Genomic DNA, 25,658 nt, shown 5'->3' on the forward strand with positions numbered 1-25,658 from the left:
CAGTTCAAGGTGATGATCATGAACGATAAAGCCTAGGACCCGCATATCTGAAGGATCGTCTCCCTCCAGGTGTCCCTGTCTTTCTCTCATTTAGGATTGCCTACTTCACATTATCAGAGCTTCTTCCTTTTCAATAGCATCTCCCACTTTGTGGAAGGAACTCCCCGAAGAGGGAAGAAGGGCACCATCCTTCAAGGCTCCTAGACTGATTTAGTTGACTGTGCTGGAATTAGAGTCTGAGCTGCAGGCAGATTTTTCAGGGGGAGGAGTTAATGGGGTATTATTTTATTATGGACATATTTAAATTTCCCCTGATGTGGATAGCCTGGGTGAGTCCGATGTTATCAGATTTTAGAAGCTAAGCAGGGTCAGCCTTGGTTAGTAATTGGATGGGAGACCTCCAACGAAGACCACGGCTGCAGAGGCAAGCAATGGCAAACCACCCTTGTTAGTCTCTTGCCATGAAAACCCCACCAGGGGTCCCCATAAATCAGCTACGCCTTAAGGGCAAGATTTCATTTCATATTTTAATCTAGAACTGTAAGCTGCCCCAAGCCACAAAGTAAGGCAGGGAATAGATATTTTATTAAAATGAATTTAATATCCAATAGGACAACGTGATGGTAGGGGCTTACCTGAATGAACATTCCTCTATTTTTTTTAAAAAACAAATCCCTGCACACAGAAAGCTAGCTATGAGGGAGAAAGCGTGACTAGAACCTTCTCCTTGATATTATTTTTTTCTATGTGCCAGGAGTGTTATTGCATGGGAAAGCATTTGATCAGGTGAGGAGTAACCTGCAGTCTGAAGTGACGTAGCCCAGACAGATTTACCACTTCAGCGAGAACGAGATTGGTGTTTGTTCAAAGGACTGACGTTCTAAGTAAACAGACAGTGCACAGCGTGTGGATTTTCCGCAAAGCTGTAAAATTTCTCCCTCTGAACATAAAATTTGATTACTCCAGGACAGTGCTGGACAAATATTACCGAGATTACTGCCAAGGTTTTTGCAAATAGTCATTCCCGTCCTGAAGTGCTAAGCAGTTCAAAAATTATTTCGCAACTCTATTCTTTGTTTGCTGTGAATTCTAAGGGGAGAAGGTTCTGTTCAGTCTTATGAGCGTCTGGGGGACAGACTGCAAAGAATGGCAGGATTGGCCCGTGCAAACACCTGCATGGCCGTAGGTCATCCATTTTCCCATTTTGAAAACACAGGTCATTCAATCAGACCACAAAATGATATCCAAAGATCTAAGGCTGCCTGGCAAGAGAGTTTGGGGTGTGTGTTTTGGGGGGAAGTGTCACATTCATGACGAACTTACTGCCGGAGAAAACCCAGAAGTCATGGCAGGCAGCTCTAGAAGTTGTCAGAAGCCACAGAGTTTTTGGCAATTCCTAGAGTTACCCACCATCTGAGATTAGAGGACAGTTATTTTCTCTAGGGGAACTGATCTCTGTAGTCTGGAGATCAGCTGCAATTACAGAACTTCAGGCCCCACCTGGAAGTTGGCAACCTTAAGCCATGCAGCAGTTCTGTATCTGCCTGGGTCTGCAGAAATTGGGGAGGGTAAAATCAAGCATGCGGCAGACTCCAATGTGTGGCCAACAGGCAGAATTTGCCTTGGTGGGTCAGAGGTCGCAAGCAGACCCAAACAGCATTGTTTTAAGATCTGGTCTAACAGCCAGACTGGTCTAATCCTTGCCTCCTGCAATCTTACCCTTTTATGTCAACTCTGCCCCAGTATCTATCCCAGACTCTCTCTGGCATGTTTTTATCACCTTTTCCAAATGGCCTTTCGCAAGCAAGGAACAGCCAACCTCAAATTCTCTTTTGCACGGTATGCACAAACAAGAATACTTTGCCTGAGGCTGCTAGCTTTATTTTAGAGACTTCAGCATGTATTTTTGTTATTAAAAAGTGAATGCCAATGTCTGAACGTTATTATTTGAACAAACATTAGTGGCCTATAATAAACAGGAGTGTTTCTTTGTATTTCATTTACATTGGTCACATATAGGCTATACAATTTTATATTTTAAGATGTCCCAAATCTCAGGGATTTGGTAGATACTTATAAAGACACTGACCAATCAGTTTATTTGACAGCAGTACACAAACGAAACTGCTAAGGTGCTTTCACAACAGACAAAAAAGTACAGACAGATTCCAACACTCCTGTTTTCTCATATAGTCTGACATGCAACATGTTTACCCAGGGGTTTTTTTCTGGGAAAAGAGGTGGCGGAACTCGCGAGAGGGAAATGAGGAAGAAACGCATGGAATTCTTTGAAATAATATTGTTTTCAAGCACTATTGTCGAGTATTTTCAAGATGTGCCGGAACTCCGTTCCACCGCGTTCCCCCTGAAAAAAAAGACCTGTGTTTACCCCTCTCCCTCAAAAACAAGGACATTTAGAGAACAGCCCTTAGCAGTTACACCTTTCCAAACCCACAGAAGTCAGTAGCTTTAGGATACAACAGTGAAGGACTACACTGATAAGATCATGAAAGCCTCCACACAACAGGCTAACAATCCATTTAGACCACCATCCTGTTTCCCTCAGATGCCAACCAGCATTGATGGCATAACATCATTTCTAGGGCAAACCAGAAGTGACATCATGCCAGTCTAGGATTCAGACCATAGAGTTTCCAATTAATCCTGGAGAGGTGTGACATCACATCCTGTTTTGCCCTGAAAATGGCACACCATCAACGTGATGGCTACTTTTTCCACATTTCCCCCCTACCAGTCTACCAAGCGGCAGCAGGGTTTGGGGTGTTGTCAGCAGGTAACTTTACCAACTCGGTGCTTCAAAAGGCCCACAAGATGGATGAAGAGGCCAGATTCCCCTGTAGCTGCCTGCTCACAAAAAACTGGAGGTCAGAGACACACTGCCCCTCTGTGAATGGCCCCTTTTAAAGCCATACACATTTTGTTAAAATGACACTTGTTATTTATTTATGTTATTTATCTGTCTGGAATCTGATAGAAAATCATATCCCCTCCCAATAACCAACAGTGCAGCACAGCGAACACCAGACTAAGGATGGGTGGCAAAGCGGAGGCTATTAGCATCCCAAACCAACCTTAGAGTGGCCAACTGCCTGGAGAAATAATATCCTGTCCTTTTTGGTGGAGAGTGTCCTCAAGTTAAAGCTGGCTTATGGCGACCGCTGGTGGGATTTTCATGGCAAGAGCCTAACAGAGGTGGTTTGCCATTGCCTGCCTCTGCAATCCTGGTCTTCAATGGATGTCTCCCATCCAATTACTGTCCATGGCCGACTCTACTTAGCTTCAGAGATCTGATGAGACTGGGCTTGCCTGGGCTATCCAGGTCAGGGCCCTATCCTTTTAAATGGAGGCTTAATGAGACGTTATTTACCAGGTGTTTTTTTTTAACCTCTACACTGTGAAAAGCTGTAGCTGCTCATTCAGCCTCAATAAAAAGGAACAGAACTTTTTTTTTCTCTCAGCTTGATTATGAAAGGGAGACTTCAGAAGAAACCTTATTTTAAAATAAGCCTGGGTCTTCCCAAATCACATGCTTCAGTCATTGTCAATGGGGCAGAGTTCCCTGTGGATGCCAGAACCAGATCTGCCTTGCTGTACGGAAGCTATATTTACTTGTAAACTTACACAATCAAATGACATAATAAAACGTGCATTCACATGCCATGAAAGCTTGTTGGGTGACTTTGGGCCAGTCACATACGCTAACCTACCTGACGGGGCTATTGTGAGGATAAAATGGAATGTAAACCACTTTAGGTCCTCTCTGAGGAGAAAAGTGTTTTCTAATAATATCAAGGCAAGGTGATGCAGCAATTCAATCACTTCTCCTATAAGATAGATCACGGTGGGTAGTTGTGTTAATGTGTTTGTAGCAGTAGAAAAGAGCAGAGTCCAGTAGCACCTGTAAGACTAACAAAATTTGTGGGAGGGTATGAGCTTTCTGATTGTCCTTATAGGGGAAGTAGAAAAGAACAAGAATTCATTATCTTCAGATGAATCTGAAGTAGTTATATTTGATTATGGCAGCAAGGGTACTCTATGCACAAAAGTGGAAAACTCCAACATTGCCTACAGTGGAGGAATGGTGGATAAAAGTTTTGGAGTTTGCGTCAGTGGCAAAACTTACTTCACTGATTAGGGAAAAGTCAGTTACATTTTTGACTGAATGGAAACCGTTTATAGACTTTTTACATGAAATGGATAATTAGGACTTGATGACATGTGGATTTATGGAGTAAGAATCATGAACAATAGAAAAAGAGGGTTCTTACGTCTAACCTAGAATAAGTGAGACTTTGAAAATGATCCATATTTATGGCAGAGAAAATTGGAACTCAACCTGTAGTTTAGTTTAAGGGGTTTTTTTCTTCTTTTTTCTTTTTTTTCATTTGTTTATTGTTAGCGTGTCTTCTTTTTAGACTGTTGTTTTTTTATCTTCTACGTTTGTTGTCTATAGCTTTTACATTATTGTTTATAGTCTAAATAAAGAAAAATTCCAGGAAAAAAAAGATGTATCTGAAGAAGTGAGCTGCGACTCGCGAAAGCTCATACTCTCCCACAAATTTTGTTCATCTTATAGATGCTACTGAATTCTTGTTCTTTTCTACTTGTCCTACTTGTCCTATCTATCATTATTTGAAACATGGGCACTAAACCTCAACATAACTCATCATATTAAAATAATTTACCTCACAGTACATCTCAGTTCCAGTACAAAGGAAAACAGGGAACAGTACAAAGAAAAACCACTAGAATTCATAATTTCTGCAAGGCTAGTAAAATACAAACAGCTCAGCAGAGCTCTAGTTACTAGAAATGTACCAGGAAACATTGCATTCATTGTCCTGCAAGTAACTAATGAACTTTGATCCTATTTGGGCCCAGAGAGAGGTCACAAAACATCCAAATGGGTTTTCTCCCCCAACAAACTATAGCCTCGGCCTCCCCACGAAAGCCATGCAAGAAATGATTTCTTTTTTGTGAATATAATCCCAGCACCCAATGTTTCTATTAAGCTTTCAAGAATATTTTGAGTTCTGGCTTGTTTATCATTTTCTAAGTAGTCCATAAAAATGGCAGTAATCTATAATGACATCACTGACACTGTCCAATAGGTGCCCTTGACACGTCTTCAGCCATATTCTCCACAGTGGTCACAACTCACAATAGGCATGCATCCTACAGGTACAATCCTACTTAGTATTTATATCAGGGTTTTTTGTACAGTCAAGGTCAGGGCTTTTTTTCTGGGAAAAGAGGTGGTGGAACTCAGTGGGTTGCCCTCGGAGAAAATGATCACATGGCTGGTGGCCCCGCCCCCTGATCTCCAGACAGAGGGGAGTTTAGATTGCCCTCCGCGCCGCTCAGCGGCGCGGAGGTCAATCTCAACTCCCCTCTGTCTGGAGATCAGGGGGCGGGGCCACCAGCCATGTGACCATTTTCAAGAGGTTCCGGAACTCCGTTCCCCCACGTTCCCCCTGAAAAAAAGCCCTGGTCAAGGTATTTTTCCTACTTTTCTCTGCAGGTTTTACAAACAGTCCTCTTAGTTAAGTTGGCATGACTGTGTACACAGGGAGTTAAAAGATAACAGAAAACAATAGCAAGCCACTGAATTTATGGCCGAGTGATTAAGTTTTGAACTAGTGCATTTCTGGCTCACAATACCGCACTCAGGTAAATCCTGCCAAGTTCAATGTGATATATATATTTCCTAGTACCTCAGACTGTAGATTAAAGCACACCTAATAGGAAATATACATCATATTGAACTTGGTAGGGTTTTTCTCTTAACTCCCCACGTACACTAGAGATAACAGACTACAACTGGCAAGCCGCTGAATGTATGGCTGACATCTTGATTTAGTGCTGAGTTCATGGAAATAATGATTGTGCCCCACAAGGGACATATCGTTGAGGAACACTGAGAAGATCAGTACTATCCTAAGGAGAGTTACTCCAGTCTAGGCCCATTGAGGTCAGGGGGTTTAGACTGGAATAACTCTGCTTAGGATTACATTGTATAGAAAGAGATGGTAAATGGGGAAGATACTGCTGACTTGATAGCAGAAGCAGAGGTCCATCTAGGCTGGTTTTCTCCTGCAGGTATTTAAGCCTGGGTAAGAGTTCTTGATAAGATCTCACAAAATGGAACTTGTGAGAGTACATTTAGGGGACCAGAAGTACCAACAATCCCATGTCTATTTGTTTCTGTAATATGGACTCCCCCCCTTTTGTAAGCTGCTTTGGGTAAATCCAGAGGAAAAAAGCAACCTAAAATGCTTAAATAACAAATAACAAATATAAATTTCTGGGTATTTACTACTACAACAAGCCAGGATCTGATGGGTTGCCAGGTCCCTTGAGTCGCCCAGCAGGGGACTGGGAACCTGGCAGTCGTCCTCCACGGTCTTTGGCATCTCTTTTCTCACACTCCCAGTGTGTGTGATGACATCACTTCTGGGAAGTGACATCATCACGTGGGTCAAAGGGTGACCTGGCATGCGGTCCCTCGCTCGCCAAAGAGCTGAATCACCCCGATTCGGCCTGAAATGGGCCCATTGGAGGGCATGGGAGCATGCCTGCAGCGGGTATTAGGGGCACGCCGCATCGCCCAGGGGCGCAGTCCCCCTGCTGGCCAGGTAAGTGGGGTCAGGGGGAGGAGGTGGGAACAGGGGATCCCCCACCCTGGGTGGGGGATTGGAAGCCCTAATGAGAATACAGTCTTTATTTTAAGCCAGCCCTGTTTTCTCATAAAGCAACCAAACATGACAATTTCTTTCTTTCTTTCTGCGATTTTGATCATGCAGCCGTCAGTAAAATCTTGATGTCACTGTAGTTTGTGGGTCCAGCCTTACAAATTATTTGCCAGTTACACCATTCAAATGTGTATAAAGAGATTACTTGAAAGTAGAAGTGAAAAGTTGTCAGCTTTTGAAATGCACAGTTTCTGTTCAGGCAGAATGTTGAAAACAAATAGTGGTTGACTGGGCTTGGGAAATTTTGTAACTCGGGGCCATTATAGATCACTATTTTATTTATTTATTTATTTCAGATTTGTATTCCACCCTTCCTGTGAGCAGGCTCAGAGCGGATAACAACATATTAAAAATACAATTTAAAAATTCATGTACATTAAGCCTTCACAGGGAGGGTTAAGATTTATACACCCCTTTTTCCAGGCCAGCAGAGGCCCAGCCTCAGCCATATGCCTGGCAGAACAGCTCTGTCTTGCAGGCCCGGCAAAAAGATAGTAGGTCCTGCCGGGCCCTGATTTCAGCAGACAATGCGTTCCACCAGGTGGGAGTCAGGACCGAAAAGGCCCTGGCTGTAGTCGAGGCTAGGCGGGCCTCCTTGGGGCCAGGGACCACTAACAGCTGTTTGTCCCCTGATCGGAGTGTCCTCTGGGGAATATATGGGGAGAGACGGTCCCATAGATACACTGGTCCCAGTCCACTCAGGACCTTATAGGTTAATACCAGAACCTTGAATCTGATCCGGTACTCCACTGGCAACCAATGAAGCTCATGTAAGAACAATCTTATATGCACCTTATTTGGCACTCTCGTAATAACATGCACCCCTGCATTTTGTACCAGCTGTAATCTCTGGGTCAGGCTCAAGGGCAGCCCCACATAGAGCGAGTTACACTAATCTAGCCTAGAGATGACCGTTGCTTGGACCACTGTAGTTAAGTCACAGGTTGACAGGTAAGCGACAAGTTGCCTAGTCTGCTGCAGATGGGAAAAAAGGGGACCTGACAACCGCTGTGACCGGTGCCTCCATTTTCAGGGAGGCATCCAAGATCACCCCCAGGATCTTAACCCTCGGAACTGGCACTAACGGTGCCCCATTGACGTCCGGGAGCCGAAGTCCCAAACCTAATCCCCCGTGGCTCAAGTACAGGACCTCTGTCTTCGTCGGGTTCAGTTTCAGCCGACTCTGCTTCAACCAACTAGTCACGGCTGCAAAAGCATGTTCCAGGACATCTGGGGCTGTTGGGCCGGCCGGCCATCATCAGATACAACTGGGTGTCATCTGCATATTGATGATACCCAAGCAAGTATGCAGAGAAGGTTCATATTTGGAAATCAGGACTGTTACTGCAGGATTACACTGAAGTTAGGATGCTACTTTTAAAAAGAATATCCTGCTTTTAGCTAAACAGCTGATTCAGATGCTTGGCTTGCTTCATCAGAAACAGCTTGATGTGTAATGTGGAAGAAATAGCACCTGATCTTCAGCACTAACTGCTACAGGCCCCAATTTGTATGTGCACAGTGGGACTTTTTTTTGAAGCTAGCATGTGGGAAGCTGCACTTGTAATTCTATATATGACTGGGCCAGATGTTATTTTTCTGCATATCTGTGCCTGTGGGACTATTCTGTATAGAGGGTGCTTTGCAGAGCAATCCTAAAAGGTCATCTCAGAATAAAGCCTCTGGCTTTGGGGAAGGGCCGTGGCTCAGTGGGAGAGCCTCTTCTCAGCATGCAGAAGGTCCCAGGTTCAATCCCCAGCACCTCTAGTTGAAAGGATCAGGTAGGAAGTGATGGTAATGACCTCCACCTGAGACGCTGCAGAGAAGCTGAGAGAGTAGACAGTACTGACCTTGATGGACCAAGGGTCCGATTTAGTATACTGCCTCTTCATATGTTTGTGTGGGCTCAAACCCCTGGACCTAGAAACATGAAATTGGAGGAGAACATTCCTTTCATGATATAAACACCCACTAAGAAGGGATTTTAAGAAATTTGCCCCCTAAGGGGGTAAAAAGGGGTAAAATGTGTTTTCCAAAAGAGATCCAGCTTCCCTGTTGCCACCTCCAAGTTGGGAAATTCCTGGAGATTTGGGAAGTGAAACCTGGGGAGTGAAACCTGGAGAAAGCAGGGGTTGGGGAGGGAAAGGACCTCAGCATGGTATAATTCCACAGAGTCACCCTCCAAAGCAACCATTTTCTCCAGGTGAATTGATCTCTGTGGCCTCCATGTGAATTGATCTCTGTGTAATTCCGGGAGATCTCCAGCTACCACCTGGAGGCTGGCAACCCTACTGCTTGCACCTCCGCCACTCGGCCACTCTTCCCTGATTGGACCAGCCTTTCAAGGTCATTTGAATATGCAAGCTGATTGGGGCTCACAACATTCCACACCTCATCCCCCGCCCCCCAGTTGGAACACAGAGGTCATTTGCATCTGCGGCCTAATTGGTCCTCACCCCCCACATTCTAAACAGTCTGCAGTTGCTATTGGGAGTCATTGAATGTATCCTAAGGTCAAATACACCTCCCAGTCAAAGTTCACTAGGGTTGCCAACTAAAAAAAACAAACCCACAAACCCATAAATGTTACATACCCATAAATATTATAACTGGATTTAAATACTGTAGCAAAGCACAGGTATCATGCTAGTTAAATATAAAAGAACAATGTGAAGAATAAAGTTCCTCTCAAAGAATAAAGTTCCTCTCAAGCTGCAGAGTACATTCCCCTCAGCCCTGAGCAAATATAGAAAGTCCTTACACATCAAGAATTATGTGGAAGGGCTCCCAGATGGACAGAAAGGTTATTTTCAACGCATTTCAACTCCTTGACATTTTATTGCAAGATTTGGGTCCATCAGCACATTAAAGACCATCCAGACTTCCAGAGGATGAGCTTTTTGAGAGTCTGAGCTCCCTTCGTCAGATACATTTTATTATTATCATCCTTTTTATAGAATATCAAAGGTGTTCAAAAGTGCTTCACATCTATCATTTTGATGATCAGCATAACATAAGGGCCTTGACCTTGATAGCCCAGGCAAGCACAGTCTCATCAGATTCTGGAAGCTAAGCAGGATCAGCCTTGGTTAGTTATTGGATGGGAGCCCACCAAGAAAGACCAGGGTCACTTTGCAGAGACAAAGCAATGGCAAACCACCTGTTAGTCTCCTGCCTTGAAAATGTGGCAGGGATCACCATAAGTCAGTTACGGCTTGACGCCCCTCTTCACCACCATACTGTAAGGGAGGTGGGTGCTATATTAGCCCTATGTTGCAGATGGACAGACTGAGAGGCTCATGTAGGGTCCCCAACTGAACTCATGGAAGAGGCCAGATTCAAACTAGAAGCCTTCCAGATTCACAGCTCGTGCCCCGAGACTTTATTCCACAGCTCCAAGAACCTAAGGGACTACACATGGTCCAGGTCAAGTTAACGTTATGGTCACAAGCCTACCAAGAAATTGACTGTCCACGGAAAGCAAGATTGGGGTCCAGTCCCACCTTGAAGACCAACTAGATTTCCAGGGAAAGAGCTTTTGAGAAGTTGACCGACCACAAAAAGCAAGATTGGGGTCCAGTCCCACCTTGAAGACCAACTAGATTTCCAGGGAAAGAGCTTTTGAGAAGTTGACCGACCACGAAAAGCAAGATTGGGGTCCAGTCTCACCTTGAAGACCAACTAGATTTCCAGGGAAAGAGCTTTTGAGAAGTTGACCGACCACGAAAAGCAAGATTGGGGTCCAGTCCCACCTTGAAGACCAACTAGATTTCCAGGGAAAGAGCTTTTGAGAAGTTGACCGACCACGAAAAGCAAGATTGGGGTCCAGTCCCACCTTGAAGACCAACTAGATTTCCAGGGAAAGAGCTTTTGAGAAGTTGACCGACCACGAAAAGCAAGATGGGGTCCAGTCCCACCTTGAAGACCAACTAGATTTCCAGGGAAAGAGCTTTTGAGAAGTTGACCGACCACAAAAAGCAAGATTGGGGTCCAGTCTCACCTTGAAGACCAACTAGATTTCCAGGGAAAGAGCTTTTGAGAAGTTGACCGACCACGAAAAGCAAGATTGGGGTCCAGTCTCACCTTGAAGACCAACTAGATTTCCAGGGAAAGAGCTTTTGAGAAGTTGACCGACCACGAAAAGCAAGATTGGGGTCCAGTCCCACCTTGAAGACCAACTAGATTTCCAGGGAAAGAGCTTTTGAGAAGTTGACCGACCACGAAAAGCAAGATTGGGGTCCAGTCCCACCTTGAAGACCAACTAGATTTCCAGGGAAAGAGCTTTTGAGAAGTTGACCGACCACGGAAAGCAAGATTGGGGTTCAGTCTCACCTTGAAGACCAACTAGATTTCCAGGGAAAGAGCTTTTGAGAAACCGACTGACCCTGGAACCCTAGTTGGCCGTCAAGGTGGGACTGGACCCCAGTCTTGCTCTTCTGTTGTAGACCCTTCCTGAAACTGACCAAGAAGCAGCTGAGGGAGAGCTCACTCAATTTAGGAGAAGCTGAGCTTCTCTTCTTCCACCAAGCCTACAGCCTTCACTTTGGATCCTCCTCTGGGATGCGAAGACAGCCGCATCCTCTGTCTCTCCCCTTCAATCAAACCTTCCCAGGGAAGCCCCAGCGCGGCTTGGCCAGGAAGCAGAAGCGGCGCTTCCCTGAATCTCCCACCCGACTCTCCAGGGCGGAGATCTCCCGCGAGGAATGCAAACGCCTCTCGCTTGGGAGCACCTGGGAGCGCGATGGGGCGCCCGGCCCGGCAGCTCCCCTCGCCGCCGGGAAGCCGGACGGACCTGGCCGGAGCCGAACGCGGAGACCCGCTTACCGCCGTCCTCGCCACCCGGGCAGCGTCTCTGCCGGCCTCTGCGCCTCCTCGCCCCGAGATCGGCGCGGCTCCTTCTCTTTGCGCCAAGTTCCTGGCCGGCTCTTTCCGAGCCCAGGGCTGGCCGGCTCCGCCCCGCTCCCCGCCCCCGTTAGCAGCTTCTTCGTCCGTCCCTCGCCCCGGGGAGCCTTCGGAAGGTCCTCCAGCGCCGACTGGGCAAGTACGGGAGGCCTCGCAAGTGGCCGCCTTTCAGACGGGCTTTCCCACTCGACCTTGGAAGGGGGGACCGGTCCCGCGCAAAGCCAAAGGTGAGGTTTAAAAAGCGCACCTTTGACCAGCCCCACCTCTTCTGAGTCGCTCAAGTGTCAGCCGAGACGCAGCCGGTTGTAGGAATGCTGCTGCAAAGGGTTGCCAGCTCCAGGTCGGGAAATTCCTGGAGATTTTGTGGGTGGAGCCTGGAGAGGGCAGGGTTTGGGGAGAGGAGGGACCTCAGCAAGGTATAATCCAATAGACTCCAAAGCAGCCATTTTCTCCAGGGGAACTGATCTCTGTAGCCCGGAGATCAGTTGTGATTTTGGGAGATCTTCAACCATCACCTGGAGGTTGGCGATCCTAGGTGAGACCTGGAAACCTCATAGAATTTCAGCTGTTGGAAGATAGTAAAGAGTCCAGTAGCACCTTTAAGACTAACCAACTTTATAGCAGCATAAGCTTTCAAGAACCACAGCTCTCCTTGTCAAATGCATCTGACAAAGAGAGCTGTGGTTCTCAAAAGTTTATGCTGCTATCAAGTTGGTTAGTCTTAAAGGTGCTACTGGACTCTTTACTATTTTGCAGCTATTGGAAGGTGGACTCTACAGCTGAAGTCTCTCCCTTCTCCAAACCCTGCCCTCCCACCTCCCCCCCCCCAAATCTCCAGGAATTTTCCAACCCAGAGTTGGCAACCCTAGTTGCCAAATGACCAAGCTGGGGAGGGTGGAGGAAGCTGTTGTCTGATCTGTGGCAATCAGCAGGCAAAGCTTTGGGTAGGATGGAGCTAAGGTTGCCAGCTTCAGGTTGGGAAATTCCTAGAGACTTGGGGTTGGAACCAGGGGATAATGCCATAGAGTCCATCCTCCAAAGCATCTTATTTTCTCCAGGGGAACTAATCTCTGTAGCCTGAGAATCAGTTGTAGTTCTAGGAGATTGCCAGTCCCTACCTGGAGGTTGGCAACCCTAAGAGGAGAGCTACTTTTCCCATCTTCTGTTTGCTCAAATCTCTCTTAAAGAAACAGGAGCAAGTTTGACTTTTTCCTTGGTGAGTTGGCAACCGTATCAGCAGGTGACAATGTGGATGGGATGAAAGTAAAAACTGTATCACCTGCTGGGTTTCACAGGTGGCACAAAGTCACAGCGAGAGAGGCAGCCGTAAGAGTTGGCAATCAAAATGGGGAAGGGAATCTTCGTATTGCTTCAGGGCTTTTTCCTCCCAGCAGGTGACTGAGGGTATTTGCTTGTGGCAATGGAGGGAGTAAGCCAGTATGGACAGACATGATATACCAGTATAAAATTTAGTGGCGTTAAGGGAGAAAACCATAACTAAATGTGCTCTCTCTCTCTCTCTCTCTCTCTCTCTCTCTCTCTCTCTCTCTCTCTTTTTAAAAGCCTCTTTCTGTTATAATTTGACTAACTAATTGACCAAGACATTGGGAAACCATTTTCAAAAGGTTTTACCCTCCTTCACAAGGGCCAACCTAGACAAGATGCAGCATTGTTTTAAATTTCAGCTACAGATTCCTGATTCAGATCAGCTCTGCATCATAAAGAGAAAAGAACTGGATTCTTCACACTGCAAGATTTGAAACCGGCCATGCCTGATCATTGTTAGCCTTATAAGCAAAAGAAGACAGGCAGCAAGTGTGTCTGTCTTTTTTCCCTTTCAAGGTAACAGTTTGGGTCAATTTCCATCTAGGATATCACCCTGGAAAGAAGGGGAGAACTCCTCTCCCTTGTACCACAGGGGACTGGGGCTCTGCAAAACTTTGGTGCGGTGTAGAGAGAGTAGGGGCTGGGAAACCTTTACAGGTCCCCACTTGGCCATGAAACTCTCTGGGTTACTGTGGGCCAGTCACTCCCCAGCACAGTCCGAAGAGCCTCAGAATAAGGGATACATTGTGAGGCCATAAGACAATGGGCTGTGCTCTGAAAATTGCTGAAACTTTGGAACTCCCTCCCCAGGGAGATTCATCTGTCTTCCTCTGTTGTTCTCTTCTGCCAGCAGGTGAAGACTTTTTTTGTTTCATTTGGCATACCCCCAGGAAACTCTTATTGGCCCTCTTCCCTACTTGCATTGCGTTTGTAACTTTTCATGTTTTAATCAAATTGTATAAGCATTTTAAATGCCGTTTAATGTTATAAACATTTTAATGTTTGGATGTTAGCCACCTTGGAGACCGTATTTGCATGGAAAGGCTCTGTGTGTGTGTGTGTGTGTTATATGCCATCAAGTTGTTTTTGAATTTGTGGCAGCTCTATGAATTAAGGACCTCTAAAACATCCTACCATTAACAGCCTTGCTCAGATCTTGCAAACTGGAAGCTGATCATCTTGTTTTAGGACTTCTTCTTTTCCTGCTGCCTCCCTCTTTTCCTAGCATTATTGTCTTTTCCAGGGAGTCTTTGTCTTCTCATGATGAGACCAAACCACAATAGTGTCAGTTTTGCATTCCAGGGAGAATTCAGTCTTAATTTGATCTGAAACCAATTATTTGTCTTTTGGGCTGTCTGTAGTATCCATAGAATTCTCCTCCAGCGCTACATTTCAAATGAATCGACTTTCTTCCAGTCCGCTTTCTTCATTGTCCAGCTTTCACATCCATACATAGTCATAGGGAACACCATATTATCAATTATTTTGAACTTGGTCTTCAGTGATGCTTCCTTACACTTAAGGATCTTTTCTAGTTCCTTCATGGCTATTCTTCTAAGGCTCAATCTCTTGGTTGCAGATGCGGTCTCCGATTTGGTTAACAATTGAGCCAATTTCAATTCTTTCATTGTCAGCCTTAAAATTCTGTAATTCCTCCTTATTCAATTACTTTTTTATCTTTTTGATGTTCAGCTGTAACCCTGCTTTGGTTCTTTCTCCTTTAACCTTCATCAGTAGTCATTTCAAGACTTCACTATTTTCTACAAGTATCATCAGCCTGTCTCAAACTGCTAATGTTCCTTCCACCAGTTTTCACTCCACCCTCATCTAAATCTAATCCAACTTTCCTTACGATATGTTCTGCTTCTAGGTTGAAGAGATAAGGAGATAATATACATCCTTCTCTGATGTCCTTACCAACTGGGAACCATTCTGTTTCCCCATATTCTGTTCTAATACTATCCTCTTGCCCAGAGCACAGGTTATGGATCAACACAATCAGATGTTGTGACATGCCCATTTCTTTTAGCAGCATCCATAGCTGTTCATGATCCCTTTAAGAGAGTTTTCATGTCCCATCTAGGGAGTTTAAACCAACAGCTGACACATAGACAAAACTTTACAAATCAGCCACTCTAAAGTCCCTCCTGATGCTGCCTCTTAGACAAGGAGTTTATGTGGCACCTTATCATGCCACAAAGGTTGTGTCAGAACCCATGATCAGCATGGGAGGAGCACATTGTGGCTCCTTTCCACACTATTGTCACTCTAGGAAACACAGAAACATAGAACTGGAAGGTATCTCAAGGGTCATCTTGTGCAAGCCGCTGCACAATGAAGGAAATTCACAGTTATCTCCCATCACTTCCCTAGTGCCCAGAAGAATGCAAAAACTCTCCAGAATCCAATTTGGCCTGGAGGAAAATTCCTTTCTGACTCCAAAGTGGCAATTGGCATTATCCTGGGCATATAAGAAAGAACCACCAGAGCCTAGCTCTGGTTCATCCCTTCCTGCCCTCCGTTTCCCGATCTGCCTGAATTCAAATTGAATCATACAATCAGCATTGCTGTCAAATGGCCATTTAGCCTCTTCTTAAAAACCTGCAAAGAAGGAGAACCCACTACCTCCTGAGGAAGCCTATTCCACTGAGGAATGGCACAGAGGCAGGGGAGCACTTCTATAGGAAAGAGATACTTTGTGACCCAAGGCTCCTGATATTTTCTTCTGTGATATGGAAAAGAGTGATGCAACAAATGCAATACTGTAAAATTAACAGCCACCAGAAAGGGTTCCTGATAAATAGGTTGGAATGAAGGGTGAAGTCTCCAGTTCCGCCAACATTTCTGCATTTTGCTAGAACTGACTGCCAAACTACAGGAGACGAATTACACAAGGATGGCGCATGTGAAGGGAGTCGCAAGGTTAGCCGGGAAGCTGAGTTTTCAAAGAGATCGGAAGGTTTTGTCAATTTCCCCTCTCTACAGAGCCAGCAAAGATGCTCCTCAGAGGGTTTGCTAATTTCCTCTTTGCCTCCCAAAGGCCCTCTCAGTTTCACCTCCCCTGCTAAGAGGAAATTAACAAACCTTGTGAGCAGGGATCTCCCTGGCTCTGTAGAGAGGGGAAATTGACAAAGCCTTCTGATCTCTTTTAAAACTCAACTTCCTGGCTAACATTGCGACTCCCTTCACCTGCTCCTCCTCATGTAATTTGTCTCTTGTAGCTTGGCCCTCAGTCATGTGGGTATTCCTAAACACATGCTTCAAAGTACAGATAAGCAATGCTGAATCAGGGCCAAATTGCCAAAATAAAGGGGAGACCTTGTCACTCTGTGAAGGCATGCTTTTAAATCAGATGTGGTCATTGCTTCAAGCAGCTGAAGATTTGTCAGCATCCAGAAGGATTTTCTTCCAGTACTGATCTGTCAGATGATTTTAACCATTGTTATAATCATAGCTTTGCTAGGCTAAGGTGTGTGCATGTGGATCAGCCTGCCAAAGACTTCCATCCAATAGAATTCATGCATGCAAATCTGCTCCAAAAGGAAGAAGGGTGATTGGTTCAGGAGCTGCCCATGCTGCAATATGTACTGGCATACCTGAGATATTTTTGCAACCTCCAGACTAAACTAAGTGCAACCCTAAGCAGAGTTATTCCAATCTGATCCCATTAAATTCAAAGGGGTTAGACTGGAGTAACTGTTCTTAGGATTGCATTGTTAATAACCTGTATCAGAGGCTGTTTTTTCACAGTGGGATTCAGCTCCAGAATCTTTATCCAGAAAGCCATCCATCTCTGTTCTTTTTTAAAGATATGTTTTTACAAGTTAAAAAATATCAGTACAATAAAATAGCCAGATAGCATGCTGCTGATGGCATATATTAATGCAAATAAAGGGCACTGGGGGCAGGGAGGGATAAATTACAAAGAAGAAAAAATATCCTCTGAAGATACAAAATAAAAGCCCTTAAGATATCACAAAAATACAATTAAATTATACAAACCAAATGCTGGGTAGAGCATTTTTTTTAAAAAAATTAAAGATTACATTATAATTAGTGTAACATAACTAGGAACAAATTAATTTATCACAAAGTAGGAGCAAGCTTTTAAACTGGAACCAGAGCATGTAAAAGGAGAGAGGGGAGAAAAAGTCGTTGCAGGCCACGACGTTAAAAAAATGTTTATATGGCCGCCTTCTTTCTGTGCATCTCAATTAACAGAAATGTAAAAACAACTCTTTAAAAAAGCAAACATTAAAAACAACAGGTATAAAAACATTAAACCCAGTATTTAATCACCTTATGCTACCCACCTGGAGGTATTTGGGGAAAGCTCTCAAAATGCAGAGTGTTGCTTTTTTGCAAAGGAAACCAAGAAGTGCTGCAGGCTTAATTAAATGGTGCTGAGTGTAGAACAGGTTTTAAAATGCTTCAGACACTCCTGGAACGGGGGGGGGGGGGAGGCCATTTGGAAAATAAAAACACCATCAGCTAACCAGATCCGTCCCAGCTCTGATAAGTGGACACAGCGCACGTCAACTTTTTAACCTACACCCTCCTGCGTCCTGTTCCTGTAGGATAGTATTTGGCATAGGAATGGCACAGGCACTGCAGCTAATTAAGGTTTTGCTTCCATGTTCAGAGCTGATTGAAAACAAGGACATTTTAAACCTCATATGAGGAAATGGCCAAAGCGCCTGTTTAGTCTTGTTTTGTCTTGTTTTTTTTTAAATTAAACATTTTATTTAAATATAGAGTATAAAAGAAACAACTATACATAAAAATATATCAATACCTCTTAAAACACCAATAGATTCATACAGATCATATTGAAATCAGAAACACAGGAACGATGGATATAAATTGAGTTTCTTCTTGCCCTCCAACAATCTGACGAAGAGAACTGTGATTCTCTTTTTTATTATTTTTTATTTTTTATATATATTTAACATCTAAAACAATAAACTACAAAAAACTACAATAGTACAAGGGGAGGAAAAGAAGGGGGAAAAAAGAGAGGGGGAAGGGGGGGTGGAAAAAAGGGGAAGGCAATATACAAACACTAAACACTACACTTCAATGCTTTCCCTTCATACTGCCATAATTGAAAAATAAAGCTTAATAAAGTAATGATGGAATGGTTAATCTTACAAAATACAAATTACAGTTCAAATTAAATCTCCCCCCCCCCCGGGGCCTCGGACGCAGTTCTCTCTGAGCAGCTACAGCCGCAGCGCTCGTTGCCTCCCCCCTCCCTTCAGGCTTCGAATCTTCTTCTTTTTGCTTGGTGTCTTGCCCAAATTCTTGATTTTTGTCCACAAAATCCCTTAGCTGATCTTCCGAATTAATCTTGTAAGCTTGATCTTTATAACTAAACCCGATTCCTTCCGGAAAAAGCCATTTGTACTTTATACCACGTTCCCTCAAAAGAGCTGCCAGCCTTTTATACTTAATTCTTCTCTTCCAAACTAAAAATGGAACGTCCTTCAGTATCTTGACTTTATTTCCCAGATAGTCCAAGTCCGCATTATATGAGTTATATAGGACGATGTCCCTGACCCTCCTAGATGAAAACTCAATAATAATAATAATAATAATAACATTCGATTTATATACCGCCCTTCAGGACAACTTAATGCCCACTCAGAGCGGTTTACAAAGTGTTATTATTACCCCACAACAATCACCCTGTGAGGTGCCCGACGGGCTCCCAAAATGGCGCTTTTTACTTCTTTAGTTGCCCTCACGGGTGTCGCTAAAAGTTCCGAGGCAAGATCCCTTAAATCCTCGTTTTCCTCCTCTTTAACATTCTGGAGACGCAAAATGGTCTGTGTTCGCTCCACTTGCAGCCCAATCAGCTGGTTTTCCACCAACTTTAGCTCCTTGTTCGTTGCTCTCATAAGTGATGCATTTTCCCGAGCAGACTTCTCTGCCCCCCTCCGCTACTTCCTTAATGGCTTTCACATCGCTCTCAATTAAGCCCACCCTTTGATCTGTTTCATTCAGCTTGTCAACAAAGGGTTTTATGGCTTCAATAACTGATCTTTTCACCAATTCCTCGAGTGACTCGCCTCTTCCCTGCAGGGCAGCCGAAACTGACTTGCCCAGAGCAGGACTCTGCTTTTTCGCTGCCATTTTAGGGGGGGGGGCGCCAATCTTCTGAGACTCTGCGAGGGGGGAAAAATCCGAATCTTCTAAACTTCAGATCCCACCACTCCTTCACATACGCTTGTAGTGACAGAAGGGATTCGCTTACTTACAGGCTTCCGCCTAGTCCTGTTCTTTGCCGTTTTCCGTGGCCCGGCAGCACGCGAGGTGCCACGCACGTCTGCCGGCCTCCATAGGGACAAATGGGCAATTTACCCCCTGCCTCGATTTGCCAGAGGGCTCTTCCTGCCGCGTCCCGGACCCAGACTCCCTCCCTGGGAGCCCTGGGGGCTAACCTTTGCAGATCAGCCGCCCGGTCAGGCTGCTCAGCCGCTTCTTCTCGGACTTGCCGAGAGGAGCGTCCAACATGGCCGCGAAAACGAAACCGAATCTAGAACTGTGATTCTCGAAAGCTTATGCTACAATAAAGTTGGTTAGTCTTAAAGGTGCTACTGGACTCTTTGATTTTGCTACTACAGACTAACACGGCTAACTCCTCTGAAACTGAGAATGTGTCAATTAACTATACAGTGTGTACTAATGACATATACTAAACATAACTATGATATAATTCCTTTGGAGTCTCCTTCTGTTCAGAAAGATAAGTTAAAAATGGTGATCAAATATTCTTGAAATTAGAGAGGGCTTTAATTGATGTCATCTGGTTCAAATTAAAAGTAAGTCTAGCTAAGACATACTGATCCCATAATAGTGTATGCCACATCTGTAAGGTCGGGGCAGTAGAAGCTTTCCAGCAAAAGGCTGTAGAAATTTTGGCTGCTGTGGGACTAAGAGAGTCGCTATAATAGTCATTGTCCATTGGGGTTGATCTACATCCCAGACTCAGTTTATTTTTAATTTATTCCTTTTAAAATATTGAAATCCCACATTTCTGTAATGTTCAAGGCTAAAAACCTGAAAACAAAGCTCCTTGGAACTATTTAAAAATATATATATGGCAAAAAATATACCAGGCTATCATAGAAAATTTGCAAAGCATATTTCAAGCATGGGAACTAGATTGCATTTTTCACTGGAGAAGAAACAGCAATGTGTAACTGCTGGGGGAAATTGGATTTTTCACCAGTGAGGGAATAGCACTGTAGCGTTTCCAGATCCAGGTTGGGAAATTTCTGGAGATTTTGAGGGTGGAGCCTGGGGAGGGAACTCAGTGGGGTACAATACCATAGAGTCCACCCTCCAAAGCAACCATTTTCTCCAGGGGAATTGATCTCTGTAGCCTGGAGATCAGTTGTAATTCTGGGAGATCTCCAGCCACCACCTGGAGTTTGGCGACCTTAGCTCTGTGTGTGCTGCAAGATAATGCCTTCTGCGTTATTTCATGTCTCAAGACTTATCCTTGGCTTTCAAACCACATTTCTAAACTCAAACCCATTGAATCCTGGCTCTGTTAAAAACCCATTTGCTGCTAGCTAGCTAGTCATAGAAACAGCCCTTATCTACAAAATGATGCCATTTTTAAATGCCGGGGCCACGCCTTTCCCACCTTGGAAAAGCAAAAGCAGACTTAACATCCTCCTATGTTTGGCTTGTAAACTCAGGAATGGCAAGGCAAAAGTGTCAAAGTCTGCAGCTCCTGACCTACAAGGTTGGATGGTAACAACAAGCAGGGCCATTTACTTGCTGGGCCCCACCCTCTATTCAAATTCTGCACTGAGCAGACCAAAGTCTACATATGCAAAAGCTCTGCTGTGTTCCCAGATAACAGATATGGAGATGTATTTGCTTTGCATAAAAGTGGCCCAACTTGAATGCTTGATTCTGAATCTATAGTTATTAATAGAACACGAGGAGACAATTTCTGCATAGTTGGATCGCCCACCATGCCAGTGATGTTTGTTGTCTCTTGGAGTATGAGAGCAAGGATGAACTTGGAGTATCCTAGGTGCAAGACACAGCTCGAGATGTCTGCAAAGCACATAGTTGTAGATTACGCAAGTAAGCAAACCAAGCTATGAGCTCCCAAGAGAATCGTTCCGTTGACGTTTTCATGAAGAAATAAACCCAAAGTTAAGGACAATCAGCAGAACACGACACAGCTCATCAGAAGAATTACGAACCGTTTGAGTAAATTAATAGAGCAAAACATTATTTTTTCTTGCCCAACATTTTCTGTGAGTGAGATAAGACCCATCGTGCACTTGACAATGTTTATCAGCCTGTATGTACACCTCACATAGTTGTCAGCTGAGATATTGTGGCTTGACTTCACACTATCATCTGTGCTGTAATTCCCTGCGTAGGAAGACTTCTCGTTAATAGACAGGGCTCGTTCTGGATTTTCAGGTTTGGCTGACTCATACTTCTTCCTGTCCTAATATATCCTTTGTTATCTGGCTTGGGATATTGGATTGGAGAATTTATTTTGCGTGCGGAGTGGTCACATATTTGGAGGGGATTTTTTTAGGATGGGAGTGTGGTGTGGGGGGAATTAGAGGCTTCAACCTTCCCTGTTACACTGCTGATGAGCTGAAACAGCTGTGGGGGCTCTATTGGCTCCATTGTAGGGCTCCAACATACCACCCAACAGCAGGGCAAGCAGCCCTTCCCCCTGCAACTGTTTCAGTATGGGAAAACAGACTGGGAGGGACAGCCGAAACGCCTGTCCTCACGCCATGCTAACTGAGCCAAATAAGATCCCAGAGCACTTACAGTGAAATCCTAAGCAGAGTTACTCCAGTCTAAGCCCATTGACTTCACTGGGCTTAGACTGGAGTAACTTCGTCTAGGATTTCATAGTTAGTTTCCCAATGTTACGTGTGAGTGTGAGTCGGGTCAGGGAACTTCTAACCTCAGTTGAACTGTTCACTCTAACTTTCTGCGCAAGATCATGGGGGTTCCTATGTGTGTCCCATATGCTGCCTTATGCTTAGAGTGTGGTAAGAATCTGTTGGCCACCAAGGCATGGCTTCACACTATCAAATATTGGTTGAGACTCCATTTTAATTCTGATCCCCCTAGTTATATCTATCATTTATTATCTGAATTTGCCAGCTCTAGTTGGTCAGCCTGTATTGAAGCTAAAATAAGTTCCTTGAACTTTTCTATAGAATCTTTATCCCTGCTATCTGAGTCTGAGGCCTTCTCAAAAATAAAATCCAGTCTTTTGGGATTAGAGTTACAAACTCTCTATAGCTCTGCTAATAGAACTCGTTCTCCCCTAAACTTGGGGATTGTCCCTAATGTAAGATTCCCAGCAGTGTACCTTTACCAACTCCTGGCTCCCAATTTACATAGAGCCTTCTCTCTGGCCAGATTTAATGTTCTTCCTTCAGCCATTTTATCTGGTAGATTTCATGGGATTCCTTATTATAGCAGGTGTCCTTGTTTGATGGACTGTGTTGAAACTGTTTCCCATGTTCTTCTCCAGTGCCCTTTTTATCTGGCGCCACGCCGGGATCTTCTACATCCTATTTTAGCCCAACTTTCAGAGTTTTCTGATGACTGTAAGGTTCAGTTTCTACTTGACAATCCAGATGGGGAAATAACTGAAATAGTAGCAAAGTTTCTCTACAGCGCCATGGCTATACGCCCTGACAAGTAATATTCTATACTGATTTACTTCACTGTTGCCCTGTTCCTTTCTGTAATTTTAATCTCAATTTGTATGGACTCATTTCTGTATTTAAAATTTTATATTTTATATATGCCAATAAAGGCTTGCTTGACTAACTGACTTGTGTCACAAATACCATCAAGTGAAGCACTTAGAATTTCAAGTTTGATGGACAAAATGTGAAACTGGCAAGTAATGAATTCTATAGCTGTGAAGACGTGAAAGTTTTCTATCGTGCCTGATGCAGATGTTGCAGGAACCAGAAAAACCGGTGCCTGGAATAATGTCGCACTCGCTATGAAAGCAAAGATGCTGATCTATCCCTCCAGCCCTCTGTGCCCTGTTACATGGCAATGGAATGTGGATCCTTTCTAGCTGCCAGGAGAAGCAGCTCGATGGCTTTGCTACTGTTTGTGGCATCTTTGGTATTTCCTGGAAAGATAAAGTCACTGTTTAGATGTCTTCGCCACAATCAATTTGCCAAGCAGATTCCCAACAGTGATTGTCTGGGAATATGCAAGATGTTGGCATTCCAAATCCCGCGTGTTTTAATGAGATAGCCCATACGAAGACAGTCAGAGACTGCTCAGAGTTCTGATCTGAGGAAGTTTGCAAGTATGCTCTAAGAGACTTTGACATGACATCAAAGAGTGGGAAGTTCTAAAAAGTCAATAGCGTCACAGATTTGGGGCGAGCTCATACAACTATGACTCACCCCGCTATGAGCTTAAGAAGAAATCCCGATCTAACTAATGAAGATGTGACACTGTAAACATTTCAATGCTAGACTTGAACTGATTCACTAGTCCCTCTTCCGGTAGTTGTAAATGACTGAGGGCCAAGCTACACATGACGAATGACACTTGAACGGCAAGTGTATTTCTCCCTGTTCACTTGCCCTCCACTCAATCCACTTGCCGTTCAAGTGTCATTCGTCATGTGTAGCTTGGCCCAGAGAGGCACCTGCGAAGTGAAAGAATGATACTGGGGATAATAATAACACTAACTTGTTCACCGCTCTGGGTGAGGCACTAATCTGTCTAGAAGGGCAGTATATAAGCGCAGTTGTTATCATCATCATCATCATCATCATCATCATCATCATCATCATCATCATCATCATCATTCAGATTACATGCAACACAATCAATAATAAATAAAGATCACATGTTTTTGTCATTGGCCTTGCTGAGCTGATACAAGTTTCCACCCGAGACCTAAGTATCAGCCAGGTATCAATGCAATATGTACGCTGTTCCAAGTCTTTTGCAATTCTGCTTGTGTTATGTCAGAAAGCTGCAGTTTTTCCATATAAGTTGCAAAAATTTTTGAAATAGTTCCCAGTGCCCTGATGATATCATCATCATCATCTAAAGCCATTTGCATTAACTATTGTGGCCAGCAAGTAGGTGCTCCTTTTAAGAATAGACCTAACTATTAGGCGGAAAGAAAATAACCCAGATTTCCTAGAAAAATAGTTTTAAAGTCTGATCAGTCCTAATGAGTTTGACGAGGCTTCTGTATTCAGAAAGATCTCTTGCTTCTAGTGAAATCCAATGCAGAGTTATTCCAATCTAAGCCCATTGATTGCAATACAGCTGTATAGGATTGCGTTGTTTTTCTTGATCTCAGTCCTCAGCCTTCTGTTGCCTTTCTCTGTTATTATAACCTCTCCCGTCTTCCTGTCTTTGTTTTCTGTCTCTGTTCATTTTTAATGTTTTCTGTCTCTGTTCATTTTCTTCACCAGTGTTTTGCCAGTTGCCTTTATATCTACCTCATCTTTTATGATATGTGGCTGTGGGGCATTCCAGGATTCTTACGGACTGGAAGGCAGATGGCTGGATCATAGGCCGGCTAAGCAGGCTTGGTGTAAGCATGCCCTTTTAAACTACTGTGTAAGGCATGACTTCCAGCCTTCGGACATTTGTTAGAATCTTGTTTTAAAAGTATCACTCCATTACAACTGATTTGCATCTAACTCGCCACTTGTGCTTACTGCTGAAAATCCCGCCCTTTACACCTGCATGCTAGGAAGGGATGTTTAAGTTTAAATACCTTAACGTGTGTGGTATTGGTGTTGCAATGCCACATTACCAAAGGTATATAGTGCTTGTGCACAAACCTTTCCATGTATAGACTGAGACACAAGAGAAAAGCACAGAAATGTTATTCCACTATTGGATATTATCAGGGCTTTTATTCTGGGAAAAGAGGGGGTGGGACTTGGTGGGTTGCCCTTGGAGAAAATGGTCACATGGCTGGTGACCCCGCCCCCTGATCTCCAGACAAAGGGGAGTTTAGATTGCCCTCCGCACCGGAGAGCAATCTAAGGAGTGCAATCTAAGAAGGAGTGGAAGGGCTGCTCATTAAATTTGCTGATGATACCAAATTGGGAGGACTATAAACTTACTTGTACCTGTAGCTATTGAATGGATTCCCGTTTTGTGACCAGGTGATTGGTCCACCTTTCTCACTGGGACTCCAGGCAGATTACAAATATGATAAGAACTAGGCAGTCAATCGGCAAGCAAATTACAACATTTAAGAAAAGACATTTGAATCTAGCATTAAAGATTCCCAGGTTAATGCAGTGGGATTTGGCAGGTTACAGGTATGAGAAAGACTATTCAGCCAATCAGCAAGTGGAGTACAAAATCTGATAAAAACAATTCAGTCTAATAGCAACAATTCTTAAAACAAAATAATGCAGTGGGGCTAGAACTGAAGAACTGGGAAAACAGCACAAGGAAACAAATAACTGGCACAATGTACAAAAGTATTTAATTTATTTAATTCGGTATATAACCAGCACAGGTCTCTACAGTAAAACCAGAGTAACAGAATAAATAAAAACACACTAAAATACATTAAACCTAACTGCAAGATTTACTTTAAAATTCCCCACCTTCTCTAGAGAGATTAAAATCAAAGTG

General features: G+C 44.0%; 1 protein-coding gene across 1 annotated transcript in view; it reads right to left on the minus strand.

Moving 5' to 3' along the window:
• The window catches only part of CCDC68 (coiled-coil domain containing 68), a 52,206-nt gene extending 40,550 nt beyond the window's left edge, over window positions 1-11,656 (minus strand). Inside the window, exon 1 of the mRNA XM_054987247.1 lies at window positions 11,598-11,656. The gene's annotated coding sequence lies outside the window, so the exon portion shown is untranslated. The remainder of the gene's footprint in view (window positions 1-11,597) is intronic.
• Between the last annotated feature and the right edge of the window lie 14,002 nt (window positions 11,657-25,658).

This window comes from Eublepharis macularius, chromosome 8, assembly GCF_028583425.1.
Source record: "Eublepharis macularius isolate TG4126 chromosome 8, MPM_Emac_v1.0, whole genome shotgun sequence".
In the NCBI taxonomy this organism is placed as follows: Eukaryota; Metazoa; Chordata; class Lepidosauria; order Squamata; family Eublepharidae; genus Eublepharis; species Eublepharis macularius.